Source organism: Dunckerocampus dactyliophorus, chromosome 6 (genome assembly GCF_027744805.1).
Source record: "Dunckerocampus dactyliophorus isolate RoL2022-P2 chromosome 6, RoL_Ddac_1.1, whole genome shotgun sequence".
In the NCBI taxonomy this organism is placed as follows: Eukaryota; Metazoa; Chordata; class Actinopteri; order Syngnathiformes; family Syngnathidae; genus Dunckerocampus; species Dunckerocampus dactyliophorus.
The window spans coordinates 8,910,526-8,933,918 of NC_072824.1; the positions used below are offsets into that span (position 1 = coordinate 8,910,526).

General features: G+C 40.2%; 1 protein-coding gene across 4 annotated transcripts in view; it reads left to right on the forward strand.

Annotated features, from left to right (window-relative positions):
- inpp4b (inositol polyphosphate-4-phosphatase type II B) overlaps window positions 1-23,393 on the forward strand; it is a 234,838-nt gene that overhangs the window by 76,708 nt on the left and 134,737 nt on the right. The window contains exon 1 of one of the 4 annotated variants that reach the window (XM_054780109.1): window positions 15,314-15,605. The exons of the other annotated variants lie outside the window; for them this stretch is intronic. The gene's annotated coding sequence lies outside the window, so the exon portion shown is untranslated. Of the gene's footprint in view, window positions 1-15,313; window positions 15,606-23,393 lie in introns of those variants that run through there. 4 annotated transcript variants of the gene reach the window in all.

Sequence of the window (23,393 nt, forward strand, 5' to 3'; positions counted from 1 at the left end):
ATGCAAAGAAAGTGACAGATTCACAACAATAATAGCATTCAATAATATTGTGTTGTGAGAAGTATGACATGTTTTACTGGCAGTGATAGCTGCAATAGATAGCACATTAGCCGCATAGCTAGCGTGTCAGTTCGGAATACCCACTGCAGTGGCTGCCAGCACAAGGCTGGCTACTATGGATCATATTAGTAGGAGAAATGTGAATTGACTTACTGCCACCTTGCATGCTTTCCATGATCCAACATGGTGTGGGTTTTTTACTTTCAGTTAAGTATGGAAACATTTGTCCCTCAAAATTTGCCGAATGGTGTCTTTTAGAAATGTGAGCAAGCTTATCCGTCTCCGCAAGTGTTCCACAAAAAGCCTTCAACACAAAAAGTGGGCATAATAAAAGAAAATATATAACAAACAGCAGAAATTCATCCAGAACTGGACCATAACAGTAGCATTGGCGTAGATGGCAGCTTGGGGGTGCGAACTTCTGGTGTAAATGTCGCTTGCTGCTCCTCTTCCGGACCTGAAGAACTGCGGAAAATGTTTTAAACTAGTAAATATTTCAATATCTAACACAGGAAATATACCTTTCAATGTTATTTTTCATGGCAGAAATAAGAAAATTAACATGTGTTTTGGTGTCATGAGCACTTTGAGGGATTAAAGCAGGGGTGGCCATTACATCGATCACGAGCTCCCGGTAGATCGCTAAGGTAGTTTGGGTCGATTGCATAAACGTCACTTTGTAGTTGTCATATGACATCAGTCAGCTGACATTAAGCTCCCCTCCTGATTCGCTCTTGCTCCCCCGTGGTTGTAATGTTTGATAGCAAATGCTAACTGGATGTAATACATGAAGTGTGTGCCCTAATGAACGTTACATAGCTAATGTGACTGACATATTACCAGTACTCAGTTTATGTACACAACTATTTAGGAGTTGTGGAATTATCTTTATTTCCATATTGAAGTGAATTATGATAGCAACCACTTTGATTACCTGTAAACTTTGAAAATGTGAATGTGAAATATGAATTCATATTAATATTAATATTTACAATAGAATTTCAGAGTTTACCAGTTAGATTTTATTTTATGTTATATGTTTTATAGAAAGAAGTAGATTATTTTGACTGAAAGTGTGTGCACCCCTGATATACATGTACAATGTACATAAATACATACTCTTTTTTAAAAAAATAAATATAATAAATATATATATTTTCTATGTTTATGGTAGTAGGCAGGTCTTTGGGACTTGGTCATTTTAAAAGTAGCTCGCAGGCTGAAAAAGTGTGAGCACCCCTGGATTAAAAGATGAAGTGTAGTTTACACTGGCCACTAGGTGTCACTAATAACACACGCACTTGACTTGATCGCCACAACAGGGTTTGAATGATCTCACAACAAGCACAATAATAAGAATAATTATCATCATAATCATAATAATAACACAGGATACTGTTGTGGCCTTACTCCAAATAAAACTCAACTCTGAATCCCCGACGTCACTTCATGTCCATTTATTGAAACACACACAAGCACAAGTCTTCTTTATGTCTTCAATGGTTTATTTAATCATTGAAGTGATTATATCAACTACAGTGAGTGATATGAGTGTAAAGGTGACTATAGGGGTGTTATTCTATGTCTAGAGGGCTCTCATAATATTAAAAACCATACGTCGAAGATCATAAACAGGTTTTCTAGGCTCTAACTACAAAAATATTTGATGTATAAATAAGGAATCCTACTTTGCTGGAATTCATTTATCGTGGTCGGGTCTGGAACCAATTAACTGCCATAAACGAGGGTGCGGTTGTCACACTCACAGAGGGAGAGAGCAGAGCAGAGAGAAAGCACATCCGATGCATTTTCTCTTACATATTTGTCATTTGTTCATGCTTTTTGCTGGCATTTAAACACTGGTGTGTGTCTTTGGTCTCTGCAACGTTACAATGTCACACATCGATCTTATCTGCTGGCGCAGACAAAAAGTCCATTCTACCAAACTGGTTTGCTGTGCTTTATTTGAAGCAATGGTCTGATCAATAGGAAGGATTTGACGAGTGTCTCTGTTGTCTTTTGGACCTGCTGCCAAGTCATGTTTGCCCACTAAGAACAAAGCGCTGCCTTTTTTTTTTAATCACCTCATCTGCAGTGTCTTTTTTAAGCATTAAAGTTTATGGAGCACAGCAGAAAGTGAAGGAAGACATCAAGAGGCCTCATCCTGACTTCAGGGATCTTGTGGGAATTGGATTTTTCTATTTAGTCCCTGCAAATGACATCCATAATAATTTTGCAGGAGGTCCTCCGGTAGTCTGAGAGTGGGAGAAGCCATTTTTGCATCATACGTATTGTTTTGAACATTTGTTTATTAGTTAGCAGGATTACACAAAAAGTACACATGCAATGCAAATGAAACTGTGCAGGGGTGCCTCACGCGTAAAAATGTCTATTTTAGGCACTCTGGATTATGCTGCTGCATCGAGGCGCCGCCTTGCGCTCCTCTCCCTCCAAACCCTCTTGATAGCTTGACGTTGACGTTGTCCTCCGATTTTGGATCAACATTTGCAATAAAAGTGACTGTAGATTAGATTGAGCTACGATAACCATCTTCGTCTCTTTTGTTCTCTCACGACAAAGGAAGCTTGATAAGCGATGATAATGAACAGGAATCTGGTCTAGCCTTTATTTAGCCTGGTACTAGTACACTGTTACATACTGTTACATATCTTTCTCATTATTATCTAGTTTAAATGGTCTTATTTTGGTCTCTCTTAGATCAAAGATGGCGCCCTCCGTGGCAGACGTCTCTGTGACACTCTCCCGTGTTTTTCTATTTTTTGCTATTTTATTGTTCATTTTGGACATTCAACACACTCACGCAGTACATTACAACAGAGAGACACTTTTGAACATCGGCAGGGTTCACCATGAACCTTCATTTAGCCTCTCAGACTTTGCCTTTCTTCTGCGCCGGGAGAACGCAGCAGCCTGCGGACCTGGTGAGCTGAATACCCGGCGAGCAAAGCATCCGAGGCGTAAACGAGGCAAGCGAGCCGGCCTGCATGCTAGGCTAAAAGCTAGAGCGACGAGGCCACCGCTACCAAGCCTGCTGCTAGCCAACGTCCGCTCTCTTGAAAACAAGATGGACGAACTACGAGCAAGGATTACAGCTCAACGTGAGATCAGGGAATGCTGTGTCCTCACCTTCACAGAAACCTGGCTGACGGAGGATATACCGGACTCGGCGATCCAGTTGGAATCATTTGCTGCTTACCGGGGAGATCGGACTTTAGCGTCTGGTAAACACAGAGGTGGCGGCGTCTGTGTTTACGTAAACAAACGGTGGTGCACAGACGTACAGACGATGGAAAAGCACTGCTCGCAGGACATTGAGCTGCTGATGGTGAAATGCAGACCTTTTTATTTGCCTCGTGAGTTTAGCGCTGTGTATTTAACTGCTGTTTACATCCCACCACGAGCTAACACTGCTAATGCACTAGGCCTCCTGCATGACATCATTGATAAACACGAGACCAAACACCCAGACGCTGTATTTATTATATCTGGCGATTTCAACCACTGTAACCTCAGGACTGTCCTCCCCAAATATTACCAGCATGTGAGCTTTCCCACAAGGGAAAATAACATCCTGGACCAAGTCTACTGCAACATGAAAGGTGCTTTGAAGGCTGTTCCAAGACCCCACTTTGGAAAGGCTGACCACATCTCTATATTCCTTTATCCAACATACAGACAACTTCTTAAAAAAGCTCCCCCTGTACGTACAGCAGTTAAAGTATGGAATGAAGAAACTGATCAAGTACTTCAGGACTGCTTTGGCTGCACAAACTGGGATGTGTTTAAAACTGCAGCGGGGAGGGAAGATTGTACTGTTGATTTGGATGAATATGCTTCTGCTGTTACTGGCTACATTAGCACATGCATAGAGACTGTTACCACCACCAAGTATTACAGAAAATACCCTAACCAAAAACAGTGGATGAACTGTGATGTAAGGGCTAAGCTACGTGCTCGTTCGACTGCATTTGTCATGGGCACCGCTGATGACTACAAAAAGGCCAGATATGACCTGAGGAGGTCCATACGGGAGGCCAAGAGGCAGTACAGACAGAAGCTGGAGGGCTACTATTCCACCTCAGACCCTCGGCGCATGTGGGCGGGGCTCCAGCACATCACAGACTATCGACAGCAGAGTAGCGTAGCCACGTCCAGCCAAACCACACTTCCTGATGAGTTGAATGAGTTCTATGCCCGCTTTGATACCCAAACTCCTGATGAGCAGAGAGGGTGGCTGAACCTGGGGAGCACACAGGACTCACCTCTCATGGTGACATCAGCTGATGTGCGCAGGGTTCTAAACAAAACAAACCCACGAAAAGCAGCAGGGCCAGACAACATCTCAGGACGTGCACTTCGGGTTTGCTCATCAGAGCTAGCTGATGTGCTTGCTGACATATTTAACCTGTCGCTTGCACAAGCATCTGTACCGACCTGCTTTAAGTCCACCACCATAGTGCCCGTACCCAAGAAGAGCAACGTGACCTGCTTGAATGACTATCGCCCTATAGCACTCACTCCTATTGTTATGAAGTGCTTTGAAAGATTAGTCATGACCCACATCAAAAAGAGCATCCCGGCGGCAACTGTGGACCCTCTACAGTTTGCATATCGCCAGAACCGGTCCACGGATGATGCAGTCAACACTGCCATCCACACAGCCCTTTCTCACCTACAGGGCCAGGACACATACGTCAGAATGCTATTTATAGACTATAGCTCTGCATTCAATACAGTCAGCCCCCACAAACTCACAGATAAGCTCCTCACACTTGGCCTGTCTCCCTCCCTCTGTAACTGGGTGTTTAACTTTCTCACAGGCAGGCCCCAGTCAGTCAGAGTCCACAACCGCACATCCAGCTCAAGAATTGTGAGCACTGGGACCCCACAGGGGTGTGTGCTGAGTCCACTCCTCTACACGCTCTTCACCTACGATTGCGTGGCCTCCCAGAACAACACCAGCATCATTAAATTTGCAGATGACACTACAGTCATCGGACTGATCACTGGTGGTGTTGAAACATCATACAGAAGAGAGGTGGCGGACCTCATAGCTTGGTGTCGTGATAACAATCTCCTTCTCAATACAGATAAGACTAAAGAGATGATCATCGACCCAAGAACAAGGGAAAAGGAGCCGCATAGACCCCTGTTTATTGATGAGACTGAGGTGGAGAGGGTGAAAACCTTCAAGTTCCTTGGCACACACATCAGCGAGGACCTCACCTGGTCTCACAACACCCAACAAATTCTGAAGAAGTCCCAAAGGAGACTGTACTTCCTGAGAAGACTGAGGAAATTTGGCATGTCCACCACAATCCTGAGTTGCTTCTACAGATGCACTATCGAAAGTGTCCTTACCGCCTCCATCACTGTTTGGTACGGTAACTGTACAACACGTGATAGGAAGGCACTCCAGCGGGTGATCAAGACCTCACAGAACATTGTTGGTGTAGCCCTCCCCTCACTGCAAGACATTTATAAAACTAGAGTCCTACGAAGAACACACAACCTCATCAAGGACAGCACACATCCACAACACTCACTATTCACACTCCTACCGTCAGGCAGACGCTACAGGAGTTTGAAGTCCAGGACCACAAGGCTGGCAAACAGTTTTTACCCACAGGCCATCAGGCTCCTCAACGAAGCACTCGCACACGCCGCACGCAACACACGCACACACTCATAGCACTTTATTTATTTATTTATTTGTATTATTTACTTGTATTAATGTCTCGTCTGTTGTTGTTGCTTAATTTATTGGTATATATGTTTATGTGTTTATGTTTCTTATGTTCTTATTCTTTCATTTGTTTTCTTTCTTTTCTTGGGAGAATGAACAGAATAAGATTTTCATTGCATGGTATAACTGCTGTTTTACCATGCACATGACAATAAAACTCTCTTGAATCTTGAATCTTGAATTTTCTACGATAGTGGGTAAGGGTGACCATAGGAGTGTTATTTCATGTGCAGAGGGCTCTAATGTGAAAAAAACGTATTTAGAAGATAGTGAACAGGTTTTTCTATGCCATAACTATGAAAATATTGCATTTATTGATATTAAATCCTACTTCGTGGAAATGTACTTATCATGATTGGGTCTGGAAGCAATTAAGCGCAGTAAACGAGGGATGACTGTATTTAGACATTTTTACCGACTTAGGGTGGATGAGATGTGTTTTCTGTGGGGGAAAAAATTGACCATTTTTGAGGACAAACCATTAAAAAAAAAAAAAAAAACTTAAAAAATGTAAAAGGTAATTGTTTTTTTTTTGTTTGTTTGTTTGTTTTTTTAACCAAAAATCCACAAATGTATGGGGTTGCGAATGATGAAATGTGAATATGCGGGGAGCCACTTTACTCACAAGTTCATTTTCGTTTATTTAGTCTTTATTACTGAATAAGCTATCTACAAGTTCTATTAACTTCACCATTACGTGTCTTCATCCTTTTCTTTTCATATTATAAATAATTATCAGTAACTTTTTGATATTCTTCAATGTAACTTTAAGCACGTGCGAAATAAACTAAACCAATACTGATACCATTCCCCATCTGAGCATTTTACGTCGTTTTCCATGAACCAGGAAGTACTGTAGCGTTCTTTTTTTTTTGCATTTGGATCTTGAAAGAATAGTTCCTCCTGGAATAGTTCCGCCTGCTTCAAAATACAAATGGTAGCATCCCCTTCCATCTAATTGTAATGTTTTACGTCATTTTCCATAACCTAAAGTAACTTGCTAACTAGCGCTTGCATCACTATGTTTTTTTACATTTATTTTGTGAAAGGATCTCCATGAACCAGGAAGTAGCCTGCTAAGCATATGCACAAACAAAATCATATCTTGCGCGATCGTTTTTTCAATTTCCCATGATTAAAATGAGGTGCTACCTGGTACTATGAGGACCCTGGGATTTGCACGTTAAGGGAATTGCAAAACCGGCCAATAAAAACGTAATCTACTGTTAAATGTGGAATCTCGCGGAAACGGACATGATGTGAATAAAATGCTGTCATCGTGAGGAGAAAGAACATTTGTGTGGGGAAGTATTTTCTCAGCGGACTGCTCCATCGTGGCGGAATCTCATCACAAACACTAGCTCGCCCCCTCCCAAACTGGCGACCTGAAACACAAAAGTTGCAGAAAACACTTTGAAACCCCTCTCTTACGGAGCGTGACTGGAAGCTAGCAGAGTTAGCTTAGTTTAGCACACCATGCTAGTGCAGCTGTGTGTGTGCGAATCAGGCTTTATGAGTGTGTTTACACCATGTTGTGTTAATGCAAATGAGCGTTTTACGATGCCAGCTGAGTTCTGAGTGAAATAGGCACCAGCTCGTCTTAACTGCCAACAGACATTCTCAACACACAACACACTTCCGGCCTTCAAAATAAGAACACTGTTCGCCACATACTGTCTAATTGCGTAAACAATATGAGAGTGTCATAAAAAGTGTCTAATATTAATAACACAATAGGAATTGCATCGATGACTACAACGTCCTTAACCACAAGCACGGGCATTACAGTTTGTTGAGGATTGTGTAGCGATGTGTGCAGAGGCGGACATCCATTACAAGAGTTAGCCAAGTTACACCCGTTTCTGAAATACTGGACAAAATTGGCCAATGATGTATTGCATCAATAAATGTGAGGATTTTTTATTTAATTCATGGACATTTTATTTACTGACACAAAAGTGCACACTCTGGTACAAGAAGTGTAAAAGGTAAACAAACGGAATTTAGAAAATTAAAAAGTAAAAAATGTAATTTGAAAAAAAAAACAACACTGGTTGTGTTTTGTCATTTGTCATCGCCACAAAAACAAACACGCAAGCTCATGTTAGCTTGCCCTATTGCGGCATTTGCTGCAGCGCTCCGTTTTTTGGCTGCCCTTAGTCTCCTTTTGGATAACATTTGTGCAAAAAATCCAGAGAAAATGTATTTGATTCACAATTAAAACGATCCCTTCCTACCCCAAAATCATAAATGGTATGAGCTTGTCCATCCAACGTGTCCCACAATGTTTGGATTTGTGTTGTGGATGCTAGGCTAGCTGGTTTATGTTTGATTTTCATGACAAGATTCGACGTTGCAAACTAAATTCTGGCCAGGTAGAGACCTCTCTCTCTCGCGTGTTCACAACTTAAAGCCCATTCCTAGACTTTCGTGTTACCAGTTTATTGTCAGAGCGCACACTGCTGATTGCATAAACAAACACAAAAACAGTGCTGAGAGTTTTCTTTTGTTCAACAGTTGCAGCTCTGTGTGCATCTTGACTCTACTTGGCACTGCTGTAGTTTTTCTTTCATTTTGTGGGGTCGAGGGCAAGCATTGACAAGCTGAAGAATGTCTTTGCAAGCAAGCAGGAACGCTCTGCCTGATGTCTGCCTCTGCCTCTGCAAACGCTGATATCAGGATATTTAACTTGTGTGCCACTCAGTGCTGAGTTGATCATACATCGCTGTCTGTCTGCGGGAGAGAAAGAATCCTGAAAGGAGTTTCCCCTTGTGACTTTCAGGGAGTATTTTTACCGTCTGACTAAAAAGGTAAAGCAATATGTTTCCTGCTGTTATTTTAGCTCAGCGTGTGTTACTTCTGAATGCTTCATCGTCAAATGTAATAATTTACATCATGTGATGCCATAATGTCGGCATTTTCTGTGCATAACTGAATGAAATGATATAAATTTACTCTAACAAGGATGAATCCAACAGCTTTTAGCCAGGAAATGATGTACCAGCTGGATGATCAATAGAATACTTTTTAGTCTGGAGGTCTTCCAACCCCTAAAAAATTCCTTTACGACCCAGTATTATTGATTATTAGTGTTTTGCACCCATGTTGTGTCATCATCTTATGGAAAATATCCTACATTTGTGCCTACTGAGGCAATAAAATGTGTTTTCTTTTTAAATTAATGCTCACCTGACATGATATAACAAAGATGCTATCATAAGTCGCGATAATGATCGAGCGTCTGTGTTAACATTTACCTATTTCAGCATACTTGCTGGCTAATTAAGCCGTAAAATACGCTTAGTATTGACATTACAGCTCCACTGTAGCTGCTTAGGCCGCCATTTTAATATCACTCACATATTAAACTATTGATTTAGTTCTTAATCTCCGCTCTTAATAAAGCAGTGCATTGATTTTTTTTTCCTCCATTGTTGTTTTTCCTTGTAGTCCACTTCATCATTTATCTTAGGCGCCGCACGTATCCTCGTGGTAATTTACACTTGTCCGACTCCAAAGCCGAGATAAGAGTTATCGCTAAATTATTCGAGCGCGCCAGCTAAGTCGCCGGGAAAAAAAGCTGCAGCAATTAAGAACACGCTTCTGTGATTTTTACACTTGATAATGTCTCCAAAGCTAGGAAAGATGAAAGTTTACTTTATTCCCCAAAAAAGGGAAAAAAAAACACAGCCAGAAGGCATTCATTTGTTCCTGCTTTCTGACTCACTTTGTTTTTACAGCAACAAAAGCTATTTTATAACAGTAGAAACACAATACGCTGATGGGTGTGTGTGATGTCAAAAAAGTACATATTAGTCTTATTGCTCTGAACTGAAACTACAGCACTGGCTGACGACCAGTCCAGGGTGTACCCCACCTCTAGCCTAAAGTTAGCTGGCATACCCCCGCGAGCCTAGTGAGGACAAGCGGCATAGAAAACGGATGACTGGATGGATGAAACTACAGCACATTCATCCTACTTGAGGAAATAAAAGCCCCCAAATTACTGCATGCCTTGGTTAAAGCAGGGGTGTACAGGTGCCATGTCTGCTCTGAAGGTGTTTGTGTGTTGTTGTTAGCTTGGCGTGGCAGCTCTGAAAGCGGTGTGTTGTGGTAAAGACGTCTACCGCGACAAATGGTGGTACCAGCCATCTATTTGAGGTGTGGCGTTTGTTTATTCTTGACACACATAGCAAATAACTGAAGGTCACTATGATGGCTACGTGGTGTTTGAATATAGATTAATTGGGGTAGGGCATCTACTAGACTGGAGGCCACTATTTGAGGAACTATGGTTTAACTTTTTACTAATTCTTTTAGTGTCACTTTTGATATGTTTATCAGCTTTGCTCATTTTCATTAAACTCCTTTTCATTAAACGCTTTACAGATGCCATGTCTGCTCTGAAGGCAATGTGTGTTGCAGGTAAAGATGTCTACCGCGACACGTGGTGCTATCAGTCATCTATTTGAGGGGTGCCATTTATTTATTCAACTTTTTCGACACATTAAGTAGCTTTGTGTCATTCTCTCTTTCAAGTCCTCTGTAAATATCAGCTTTACAGATGCCACATCTACTCTAATGGCGCTGTGTGTTGCGGTAAAGATGTCTACTCTGACACGTGGTGATAGCAGTCACCTATCTGAGGCGTGGCGTTTATTTATTCAACTTCTTGACACATTTAGCAGCTTTACATCACATACAGCAGCACTCTGTCATAAAGCAAATATCCGCTTTACAGATGCCACGTCTGGTCGTATCGGTCATCTCTCTGAGGCGTGGTGTTCATTTAGTCACTATGACGACTATGTGGTGTTTAGTTGTGGATTAATTTGAGTGGGGCGTCTAGTAACATGAAGGCCGCTTTTTGGGGAAATACGGTAATTTCCCTCAATTTTTGGGGGGGAAGGCGTCTATTTGATGTGTGACATTTATTCAAAGTGCACTGCAATTAATTGAAGCATGGCATCTATTAGAGCAGAGGAGTTTTTTTTTATTGTGGTGTTACTTTGTAGTGGGGTAGATATATACAGCATGTATGTGTGCTTTACGTGTTTATTCTTAAATTATATTCAGGAGGAACGACATGATCAGAAAGTTGTGAGGAAATGAAAATGAAGATGTACTAAATGGGCAGACATTCCTTCCCTCCTTGACGTCAAAGCAGAAGATGAAGTCCAGAAGAAAAATGAGGACAAAGTTGCTGGCAGAGTACCAACAATGACAACATCAGCTGACTGTGTTCATGCGTGCTTGTCTGCAGGGGTGGTGTTGCAAGAAAGCGTCGACTGGCTGCTCCTTGTATGCACCGCCACGTGTAAGACGCACGTGTGTGTGTGTGTGTGTGTGTGTGTGTTTCATGACAATGATGATAGTCTGGCGGCTACTGGGAGTGCAGCTTACAAATTCCTAAAGGCCCTGGCACACCTTGACGTTTTAGCCAGCGTACGCCAACGTATGAAAAATTTGGCCAATACGCTGGCATACGTCCAATAAGTTATGGGTAAGTTTTGTATAAGTTAAGAGCACGCTGAAGCACGCCGGCATACGTCATAGTACGTCCAAGTCGTCCAAAAATTTTGTGCATGCACAAAACTTTTCGACGTATGTCAACGTATGATTCATACGTCTCGCATACGTGGGCAATAAGTTATGCGATCGTTGACGCCCGTTCACACACGTTATTTGTAAGTTACGCACCAGTCGTAATACGTCAAGATAATATCAAGCGTTCCTCTGCCTTCTTGTCCACTCTCCGGTAGTCAGTCTTCTTGATGTCCCAGAGGATGGTGTTCTCGTGAAGGAAATCACACATAAGCTGCTCCTCTTGGACATTGAGAGAAAACTGTGTCTTCTTCGCTCGCTTCTTGGTAAAGGTTGGCTGAGAGGAGATGGAGGCCACTGGGGAAGCAGCTTCCGGTTCCATTGACGATGCCTGAGAGGCGTTAGAACCTGCATCATCTCCATCAGAGTGAGAGTGGGAGGCTGTGGTTGGTGATGGATCCTTCTTACGTCCACGTCCTCACCCTCCGTCACTGCCCTAATACTTCTTGGCAGCGGTCTTGCAAAATTTCTTCGGCATGATGGTGATGTTGTCACTGCGATGTCTAGTGAGGTTATGATTTGAGTCATCAAGTGGCAGCCTTTTTATAGGCTACGCCACGTGATCGTCAGCCATACGCTGCCATGCGGTTTGCACAAGTTAGACTGCCGTTGGGCATAAGTTGTGAACGCCGGCAACACGCTACGCATTTGTTGGTATAAGTTATAGAAACGTTCTATATAAGTTCCTAATACGTCATGTATACGTCCAACTCGTTATGAATACACTATGTATACGCCCAAAATTGAAAAAAACGTCAACAGTTCCATGTATGCCATCAAAATGATCACGTCGGGCATGCGCTGGCTACATCGTCAAGGTGTGACAGGGCCTTAAGGAGCAAATTAAGCCACCAGGAGCTCTCCAAATGTTGTGGTATATTTATACCCAATCCATTCATTCATTATCACAATATGGTGCCAATAGGCTACCAACCAATAAAGAATCCACTACATTTTGGTGCAGATGTGGATAAATCTAAAAACAGTTGTATGCAAAAGTTTGGGCACCCCTGACAATTTCCATCACTTCCATTAATAAATCATTGAGTGTTTGGAGCTACTATTACATTTGGATATATCACATAACTGATGGACATAGTAATATTTCAGGAGTGAAATGAGGTTTATTGGATTAACATGTGCAATATGCTTCAAAACAAAATTAGACAGATGCAGAAATTCGGGCACCCCGGTCATTTTGTTGATTTAAATACGTCTATCCACCTCGCAATGGTTAGTTGGAACACAAAATGGCTCCGGTGAGGTCTTTAAGCCTTGTTTTTCTCTTTGAATCTCCTGTGAAGATGTGCAACATCAGGTCCTCAAAACAGCTGTCAGATGACCTGAAAATGAAGATTGTTCAAATCATGGTTTACGGGAAGGCCACAAAAATCCTGTGGCTGTGTCTTTTCTTGCATTTCTCATTGAAAAATACTTTAATCTGATAACTAAATACTTCAACAATGAACCAATATTGCTGCAGATCTGGATATATAAATAATTTATAAATCATAAAATAAATACATACATGCATTTATGTATAATTATTATTTTTACTATTTTTATTGTTATTTTAAATACATAAAATATTTGATGAAACAGTTAAAACAGTTCTAGATATATTTTATTTGTTTTTTTTTACAAAACAATTGATTTTTTTGGACCTGTTTTCTAAAAATGTAAAGAATTAAACAATTAAGGAAATTTGGACAATTCAACAATTTTGGTGGAATTGTTTCTCAAAATGGAAAAACAAAACAAAACAAAAAAACAATAAAAACAGCAATAATACATAAAAAATACTACAGTACTACAATTTGGATCATGGACCAAAAAGGTACACATAACAAGTTGGTGTAAATCTGGATAAATGTGTGGATACTTTTTTAAAATTTTTGTTTAGTAAAACAACATTTTTGTAATGTTGGACTTACTTGTACAGAAATCTTATGTAAAAATAACCAATGTAAATATATAAATCTTGTCAAAATACTTAAATATTTAAATCATTTTAGTGCCGATCTGGATGTATGTGTTGAGCACGGTCTTTTTTTCAACATAGCAATTTTTTTTTTACATTTTGTAAAATATCTCTATGAAGAGAAACTTAAATTAACGAGAAAAATGGCTGATTTCCACAAAATGTAATGCACCGAGGTACATGACTTTCAAATTAGGTGCAGACCAGGATAAAGGAATGGATCCATTTGGTTTATGTTGCAAAACTGGGCATTCTTTCCTTATTTTCTCCCTGAATGATGCATTCATCTTAATGACAAATTTCAGACATGTACTGCACAGGAAGTGTGCGTCTACTATTTGGAGACGATCCAATTCAGGATTGTTTGGCCTTGGTGGAGGTATGTTGTACTTTAAAATGCATTAGAGCTCCTGTTTGTTAGGTTCAAAGTAATTCTTGCTGTTTGTACTCCATCCATGCATAAAAAAGGCTGCTTCAGTAGCCTCATTGCCATCATCAGTGCGACTACATTGACTCCTTTTTGAGTATCTTTCTGCAGGCTTTAGTTTCATCCTCTTGGCACGCAGGTCACCAATGCCCACGCTAATGAAGGCAGCCACGGAAACACACCTCGCAAACGTTAGCATATCTTTTAAGTGGATGTGTGCAAATGTGTTTAAACGTCTCATTGTGTGTGCCTGTGTACCTGCTCGGGGTGATAAGGGCCGATGCGGAGCGTCCTTTGTTCAGTCAGAATTATTCGCTTTCCCGAGTGAGGAAAGCGCTCTAATCCAACATGTGCACGCAGGCGGGATCAAGTGTCTCAAAACAAACCAACAGTAGATTAGCTATGTTTGTTGCAGTTTGTAACCATTGAATCCAGAAGATGGCGCTCTAGTTTAAACACTATAGTAGCGATTTTAGCGTGAATGGAACCCAAGGGAGGTACTTTGGATTTAGTTGTTTTTTGTATGATGAACACAGCTCATAGTTTTCTTCAGATCGCGCTCAAACATTGCATGTTTGCAACACTATTTGATATCTAAACGTGTCAAAAATGGCATGTCTGTCTTGCATTGTGACAAACTTAGGAGATTGTACAGATCTGTAGTGGTTTGTGCTGCTGTTTCGCCGTTTCCTTTATCTGCAGGGCGAGCCAGCTTGTGAGCTTTGAGTGACGGCCTTTTTAAAATCAGTCTATGGGGCAAAGGTGATTCTGCCCCATGAATTATTTTTTTTAATTATTTTTTTTATTTAATATTCTTGTTGATTTTGTTTCGTCACTAAGTACATTAACATCGGGAAACATGACTAGAAAAGAAAATCGGATAAATTCTGTTGAGCTAGCTAAAAGTTTATCAAACATTAAAGAAAAAGCACTGCCATTACCTTACTGGTTGGTGCCCCATTTTTGAAAAACTTTGTAACTTTGTAAGATTTAGTTTCGTAGCAAAAATAATACTCTACTTACCAAACCCATTGGTGCCCAATTTCTCTAAAAAAAACACTTCAACAAGTACGCTGACGTAAGTCGAGTTACCGGCATAATTCAATGTTAATTCCCCTCCACAGCATTATGTGGTGAGACCTCTCTTTCTTCGTGTAGGCTGCGGAACTTAACATACTTTTTTACGAGACAACTGGCGAACTCAATGGATACAAAGCCTCTCACTCAACTAGCTCATTAGTTAGTTATCAAAAACTAGCTAACAATGTAGCCTAGCTGTTCTCTTGCACACTGTGCACTAACAGTTGTTGCAAATGTAAGACGGGGTCATGTGAGTCACAAGCAGCAGCTTCCTCTATGTCCTTCTAGATGTCTCTCTCTCTCTCTCTCTCTCTCTCTCTCTCGGGCGCGCGCACTCTCTCTCTCTCTCTTTGTCCTTCCTGTCTTTTTCTGTGATGCCCTTCTTCCCTCCCTCCTTCCCTCCCTCTCTCTCCTCTCTCGCTCTCTCTCTGGTCTCCTCTCAGTCTAAATTGAGCTCTCAGTCACAGCAGAGACGTCTGCTGGAGCGTCTGTTTGCCTGTTGCTCGAAACGGGAGTCATGTGGACTTACTTGAAAGAACACCAGAGGACGTACTTGAAGGAGGAGGAAGGATGTTGTTGTTGTTGTTGTTAAGAGGAAGAAGGGAAGCCACGTGTCTTTTCTTTTGACCTTACCGTCATACGAAGATCTTCTGGTTGCTGCAGCTGGGACTGTTAGCAACATCGTTGTAAGTCCACTTACGTACTGTGTGTTGTGTAGTGTCATCGCTATGGGGTCGCGTTCTTTGTGCACAGTGGTGGACTACATTTCTTCCATGACTATGAGGAATATCAACAATATCAATTAAGCAACAAAGCTTTTTTTTAATCTGTGTTTTCAAATCATTTATAATTTCATAAATTTATTTTAGAAAGTGTATTGTATTTGCATGTATATATTTTATTAATTCATATTAATAGTTTAACATGTATTTTTGTTGGCATAAGACAGGGATATCTTTATTTTAACAATATTTTTGTTCTGTTGTTTTAACAGCTAAATGTTAAATGCGATGTAAGAAATAGCACACAGTCATGTTGTTCCTCTTTTATTTGCATGCATTTATTTTGATAATTAATAATAATATTTTTAGCATATATAATTGAGTTGACAGAAGGAAGGCTTATTTTAAGAATATTGTTTAACTGTCGTTTTAAATTAAACATTAGAATACTGCATACAGTCATGTCCTTCTTTAGACAGCAAATTAGTTGAGACGACTGGTTGATGCAGTAGTAGAGTGGTGCCTTGGTTAACGTCATTATTCCGTTCCAAAAGGTCAGACTCAAACCAAAACGGACTCTAACCAAAGCAAATATTCCAATAGAAAATAATGTAAATCCAATTAATCCGTTCCCGACACCCAAAAATGTTAACACAAAGCACATTTTACAGACAATAGTTATAGTTTTACATGCGGAAAATGATGCAAAAATAATTACAAATGACATCAATGGACAAATGAACATTTAACATCACTTTTACCTAGTTTTGAGACAGGCAGAAACACCAAGGGTCATCCTTGAAGCGCCGCCAGGTTGATAGAAGATGGTGGCGTAAACAAACCAGACGGTATTTTCAATGCTAAACAAGCGGGTGAACGCAAGCCAGGGTAAAATTAACCGAAGAACCAAGGCGGATGTTAACCAAGGTACCACTGCACTTTTTTCTCATTTATTCATTCAAAATGATATATTTATGTATTTATTTATCTTATTATCATTTATTAAAAAATACATTTAATCATTTATTTATTTGTAATTGTAATATTATTTGAAAATGTAATTTGTTTTTTTTATTTTACTTCATTTTAATTTCCCACATGTATATCTAGTTTTTACTTTTTACAACTACTGTATTGTTTGAACAGTTAGACAGCATCATAGCTAGCATTATAATTGACAGCAAATTAGTATAACTGACTGACTCAACATTTGCTGGCCAAATACTACCATTTCTATGTTTAAAATATTATTTCACTTCAATTTAAATATTTATTTGTCTATTGATTATTAATTACAATATACTACAAATCTAATAGATTTACATTATTCACTGATTTTTATATATAAATTTTGGACACCAGAAAACACTAAAGAAAGCAGTAACGAGTAACCTGTTGTGAATGAATCAGCAGCGCCTCTGCTGCTTACGGCCAAATACTACAATTTGTACTTTTTAAATGTTTAATTAAAATGGAAATATTTATTCATCTTTATAAAAATGCTTTTTTATTTATTACAATTGACTAAAAATCGAATACAGTCCATCGTATTTCTTCATTTTTAAGTTGAGTAACGCTCTTGGACACCAGGAAACCCTAAAGAAACAGTTAAAAAAGTAACTAGCTGAGAAAGAATTAACAGCGCCTCTGCTGGCTGCAGTCAAGTAGTGCACTCTGTTTTAAATTAGCTGCTTCAAGATCTGACAGATCAACGGAATTGTCAGCATTCTCAACAAATAATGACTGGACTAATCAGTTATTATGATTAGAAGCTGTAATGTCAAGTTTAATCCAGATTGGATCCAGATTGTGCATGTGAAAGCATCGACACGTGAAAAAGCCTATTTAACGTTTCCACAGGCTCTGTCCAATCCCATTAGGTCCGTAATTTGTAATTTGAGGTTCCTACATAGAATCCTATAAAGGTTGTTTATTCCAAGTACCTTCTGGATTTTAAATGGAACAAAACGTCCATGCTAGATGCAGGACATTGAGCTCTTTATACGTATTTTGTTTTACATGACTTTTCTTAATTATTAATTCCTGCGTGTGTGCAAACATTTGGTCGTCAGTGCAAGTGGCGTTTCAGCACATGGTTAATGACTTAATGAGGACAAGCGCTGGTGAAGGAAGGAGCGCTTGATTCCTGCAGACACTTCCTGCTTTCAATGTGCTTGTAATTCATAAATAACACCACATGCCATCACATGCTGCCTCCAAGACGTGCTGTGATGTTATTTAAAGGCACGGCGTCAACGTTTGTCCTCGCCGCAGGAGACATGCAGAAGGTGGAAAAACATGATGGATCGATAGGTTCCGCCTGTGGGAATGGACGCGTCTCCTGTTTGAGCATCAACCTTTGCCATGTCACATCCACACAGAAGCGGTGGCCTTCAAAGGATATTAATTGGTGGGCTAGTTGGCTAAATAGGCTGTTTGTTTGTTTATGGAATTCTTAGTCAGCTAGTTGGCTAAATTGTTAGTTACTTTTCTAATTAGTTGAAGCGACTTACTTCTTATAGTTGCTCATTTAGCTACTTGCAAGTTTGCTAGCTCGGCATTTAGTTGCTTGGAAAAATGTCTAGTTCTAGTTAGTTAGATACGTAGTTAGCAGTTACTCAGTTTGCTTATGGGCTAAATTAGCATTTAGCTACGTAGCTACTTGTCTATTTGATAGGTGGTTAGTTTGTTAGTTAGTTGGCTTAATAGCTAAATAGCAAGTCCATTTTTTTCCTACATTGGTAGTTAGCTAGTAGGCTAAGTGGTCTAATGGTAATGGTTAAATGGTAGATGTCTAAACAGATGCTTATGTAGTTTGCTAACCAGTGATGGGCAAAATGACTAGTTAGTCATTCAGTTGGCTAAAGTGGTATTTACAGTAGATAGTTACATGATTGAATAACTAATTAGCTAGCTTTTTAGCTTTTTAGACATTTGGCTAAATGGAGAATTTGTTGGCAGGTGAGTAGTTAGTTAGTTGGCTTAATTGCTAAATAACAAGTTAGCTAGTTGGCTAAGTGAGTTTGCTAACCAGTTACTTGGCTAAATGACTAGTTAGTTAGTCAGCTGGCTAAAGTGGTATTTAGTTAGTTACTTGATTACACAACCACTTAGTTAGCTAAACCGTTAGTTAGCTGGTTAGTTGGCTAAACTGGAATGTAGTTAGTTACTTGTTGAATTACTATTTTGGTAAACATTTATCTAGTATTATGTCTAGGTGGCTCAATTGTTACTTGGCTAAATGTCTAGTTAGGTGGCTGAACAGTTAGTTAGTTAATTGGATAAATGGGTATTTAATTCGATGGTTAGTTAGATAGTTAATTTGTTAGTTTGTTAGCTGACCAAAGTGCTGTGTAGCGAGTTATAGCGAGTACACTTTGTTAGCTGATTGGTTAAATAGCTAGTTAGTTGGTTAAACAGTTATGGTGAGAGTTAGTCGGCCAAATGGGTGTTTAGCTAAGTCATTAGTTGGTTGACTAAACAGTGAGTTGTTAGTTAGAGGTAGTTTTAGTAAATGGCAGTTAGCTAAATAATTAGTTGGATTTGTTGTACAAGCGCTGCAGTTTTAGATAAGCTGCAAATTGCAGATTACTGTGTTTTCACTTTTGGTTGTTAGAGTCCACTTGCATTGGACTCGAGCGGGGCAGTGACCTATCAGTGACCAGATCAGATCCAACAGATGGAGAAAAAAAAGCTACTACAACTGCACTACTGCCACCTACAGGGTTGGAATGGAACAATATTTTTCTATTTTCGTAACAGACACATTTAGGACTAAGAGATCAGAGCTAGTGTACTATAGTTGTTATTGCTTATTATTAAGCTACAATTTGGGCATCTGCGCTCAGGTGCAAAGATGTGTGAGAAAAGAGGGAGACGGCAGGGAAAAGCGAGCGGGGGCCATCATAATCAATCCTCCTTGATTCTGGAAGAGAGCATCATTCGTCTTCCTTTTTCCCCCACTTGGCTCCTCCTCTCGGCCTCATCTTTCTCTCATTTCCCGCCGTACGGCGGCTTTGATCTCCCCCGTGCGACGGCCGGTCTCGGGAGCTTCATTACTTGTAAAGCATTCACGGTGAGGAGCCATAAAAAGATGCCAGGGAATGGCTTTCTAAGATGGACTGGTAAGTAATGGCTACGCGGGGCTGTAACGTTCCTGTGTAATGGCCTCCTGGGCTGGCGGAAGGGCAGGTTGGGACTGGCGCCCTGCATGAGTGAGACACCCCCCCCCCCCAAAAAAAAAAAAAAAAAGGCTCCTTAAACGTACTGACCGCAATGATGACGACAATATGCTGCCTTGCGGAACGGGACCAACCTCAAGTCCTGTATTTGTTTTTTATTTCTCTTTTCTGTTGACTGACCTTTTTGTCAGCTCTCTTTCTTGGTGTGGACACATCCCAGAGTGCTTGCCTGCTTTTTTTTTTTTTTGGCCTTAAGCGTGTGAGGATTTGTTGAGAGGCAACAGGAAAACGCTGAAGGAGGAAATGATTGAAAGAAAAGGTCAGTAGGCAGGCTGGCCCTTCTTTTTATCTGATACAGAGAATGAGCAAAAATGGAGGACACAAAAGCAGTGTAGCTAAAAGTAAAGCAAGTCAGATGTGGGAGTTAAGTGCAGATAAACACAGTAAGTCCGTTCAGCTCACCAGCGGGGAACTACAGTATTTGAGCAACTTGGATTGGATGGAACAAGGCACGGGTGTCAAACTTGTTTTCATTGAGGGCCACATAGCAGTTGTGGCTGCCCTCAGAGGGTTACTTGTAACTGTCAATATGAATATAACGTCATGATATTATTACACAATTGCCCGTGCGTTTGGTTATGATATTTTTACTAACACATTGATGGATAACTTGCTTTGAAATGAGAAGGGACGTGAGAATGTCAAGGTGACAAGCAGACATTCAAGTATTTATTCTGGATAACAAAAAAAGCTTGGAATATCTTGTTGCATTATCAGATAATATTCAAGTTCACAAGAAGTGCATGCAGTACAATTGTTCTGTCAAAATGAAAGAACAAATACATTTAGAAGGAAAAAGGTGAAGTGCTTTATTGACACACATTGTTCCCAGGCTTTCCGAGGCCACATAAAACGATGTGGCGGACCACATCTGGCCCCTGGGCCTCGAGTTTGACACAATAAAGCCAGGGTGGTCAAACTGAAGGTCAGGGGCCCTGCATGCCCTGCATGTTAGTCATAATTACTTTATGAACTGTATGCAGTATGTTTATATTAGGACAACACATGATATACAGTATTTTAGTAAGTGTGGGTAATTTGAGCAGAAAAAGTATGGGTGTAGGCTAACCGCTATTTAAGTTAAGACTTTTGTTCAAATATTCTTCAGTTTAGTAACAGTATTCTTCAATGTGTTGCCATCATAATCATAATCATAATCAACATAGCGAGTTAATAACGCAGTATATGGCTAGCATCGAAAGTTGTGTCTCTCATGCTCATCTTGCCGTCGGGGGCTGGCTGTAACGGACCGAGTTGTTACAATCAGAAATGATTTAATTCGAAATTTGCCATACATTACATTAAAAATCAATACATACACCTTCAATGTCACATGCTTTGTCATGTGGCCTTAAATAGTTTGATGAGTGGCTTCTTAAGTCAAGTTATAGTGCATTATATACCGCTTGCTTCTATGCCTCATTGAATTCAAGAGAAAGGATACCGTAAATTTCGCTGCATAAGCCGCACCCACTAAATTTAGAGGAAAAAAATGATTTGTTCATATATAAGCCGCACCGGTGTATAAGCCGCATGTGTCCATGTCATAAAATTACATATTGTAGCACGCACGACTCCGTAAGGACCAGGCAGCTTTTTATTTGACAGGAGCAAGTCATGAGCTATGAAAAAATTCACAACAAGCTTGTCAACCCATTGGAAATTGGGATTGCAGGAAGTCATTACTCAATATAACAGTCTGACTCACAGTTTCATCGTACAAACAACATTAAACACATCACACAGCAACTAACACCTCAGAAATATAGAAACATGTATAACTACGAGTTTAATATGAAAAAACCCAACCCAAGTGCTCCCATAATGCATTTCATTTGAGAAAACTATTTAATTGGAGGAGACCATAGAAAGCATAGAAAATGGTGGCCAGAGGGAACCAGAGGACCTGGAACCCAAAGCAAAAAGAGGGAAGGTGAAGTCATTGCAGCGCGCCAATGAATGCGTTGCTCAGATGCAGTGCCTTATGGGAAAACTCTAAAACACATGTGTCAAACTCGTGCCCTGGAGGGCCGAGACGCTGCAAGTTTTCTCTCCAACCAGTTTCTTCAGCAGGTGATTTAATTGATGAGCTCCTTCCCTCAAATTGAAGGTGTTGATCATTAAAATCACCTGCTTTAGTGACTGGCTGGAAAGAAAACCTAAAGTGTCTCGGCCCTCCATGGCACAAGTTTGACACCCCTGCTCTAAAATGTTTTTTTTTTTAATTTTAAAATCATATCGGGACATGTTTGTATATTTGTACAGTATACACACCTTTTAAGTATTAACTTGCTGTGTGCTGAATTTAGTGCTGTTAGTAAAGTGTTCTTTGAAAGATGACACCGTGAGTCAGACTGTGACATTGTTACACTGGTACTGTATATGTACTGACTTCCAAAGGTTGACAAGCTTGTTGTGAGTGCATTAATAGCTCGTGATTGGCTCCTACCAAAGAAAGAGCTACCGCTTCCTCACTGACTCGCAATCGGCACAGTATTTACACATCAGTAGTAGTTCTGAAGTAAAAGAGATTAGAGATTAGAATTTAGCCATAAATTAGCCGCAGGGTTCAAAATAGGGATGTCCCTGTCCACATTTTTTGGCTTCTTCGTGTCTTGCCGATCCAATACCAATCCTTTTTTTTTATGATAAACTTTTATTACAAACCTGAATTTATGGAATTAAATATAGTTATGAAAATAGCTCTTCAAAGCATTAAAAATAACCAAAGTATTTCTGAACTTCCTTTTTTATTACACAGCATGACCAACAATATTGTTTGGCTTTTGTAACAAACCTCTGTGAGTCAGGTCCCCAATCCAATAACAGACCCAATAAAAGTTCATCCAATAAAAGATCAAATAGAAAAAAATGGGGGTGCAAAATACTTTTAGGGTGGGACTAATCTAATGTCTAATTTGACATGGTTATAGATCAATTTGCGGTGTGATTTAGAATATATGACATTTTTTTAAACAAGTCTCTTTAACATAATAGTAATTTATTGACGGCAGCACTTCCCGTGCGAGTTCCCCGCACAATGACACAGCAGTCCGGGCACAGTTAGGGGGAACTAAACTAATTTCACCACAGTACACCACGGACATGTCTGTATGGTGGTGTTGTGTTTTCTTCCTCTTTCGGGTGGCGGGAGTTGAGTGGCATCCAGCTTTGAGGCACATTACCGCACCTGTGGCCAAGAGTTTTGAACGTTATACCGCAACCGGATCGGCCCGATCTCATTGCAGAAGCCGATATTATCTGATCTTCAAAATACAGCGGATCGGCAGCCATCAAGACAGCCCTAGTTCAAAGTTTAAGAAAATAGTAGCTGCTTATACACTGGAATTTACAGTACATGGAGTCGTTATGTCGGAGCCATGCAGTCAGGCTGCGTTATGCTCTGCTAACATGATCAACGCCGCTTTGCTGCTCTTTATCGTTCCGAAGCCTGCTAGATAAAGTTTCCACAGGTTCTACAAGTTGTGATCACTTCCTGTTGTCTGGGATG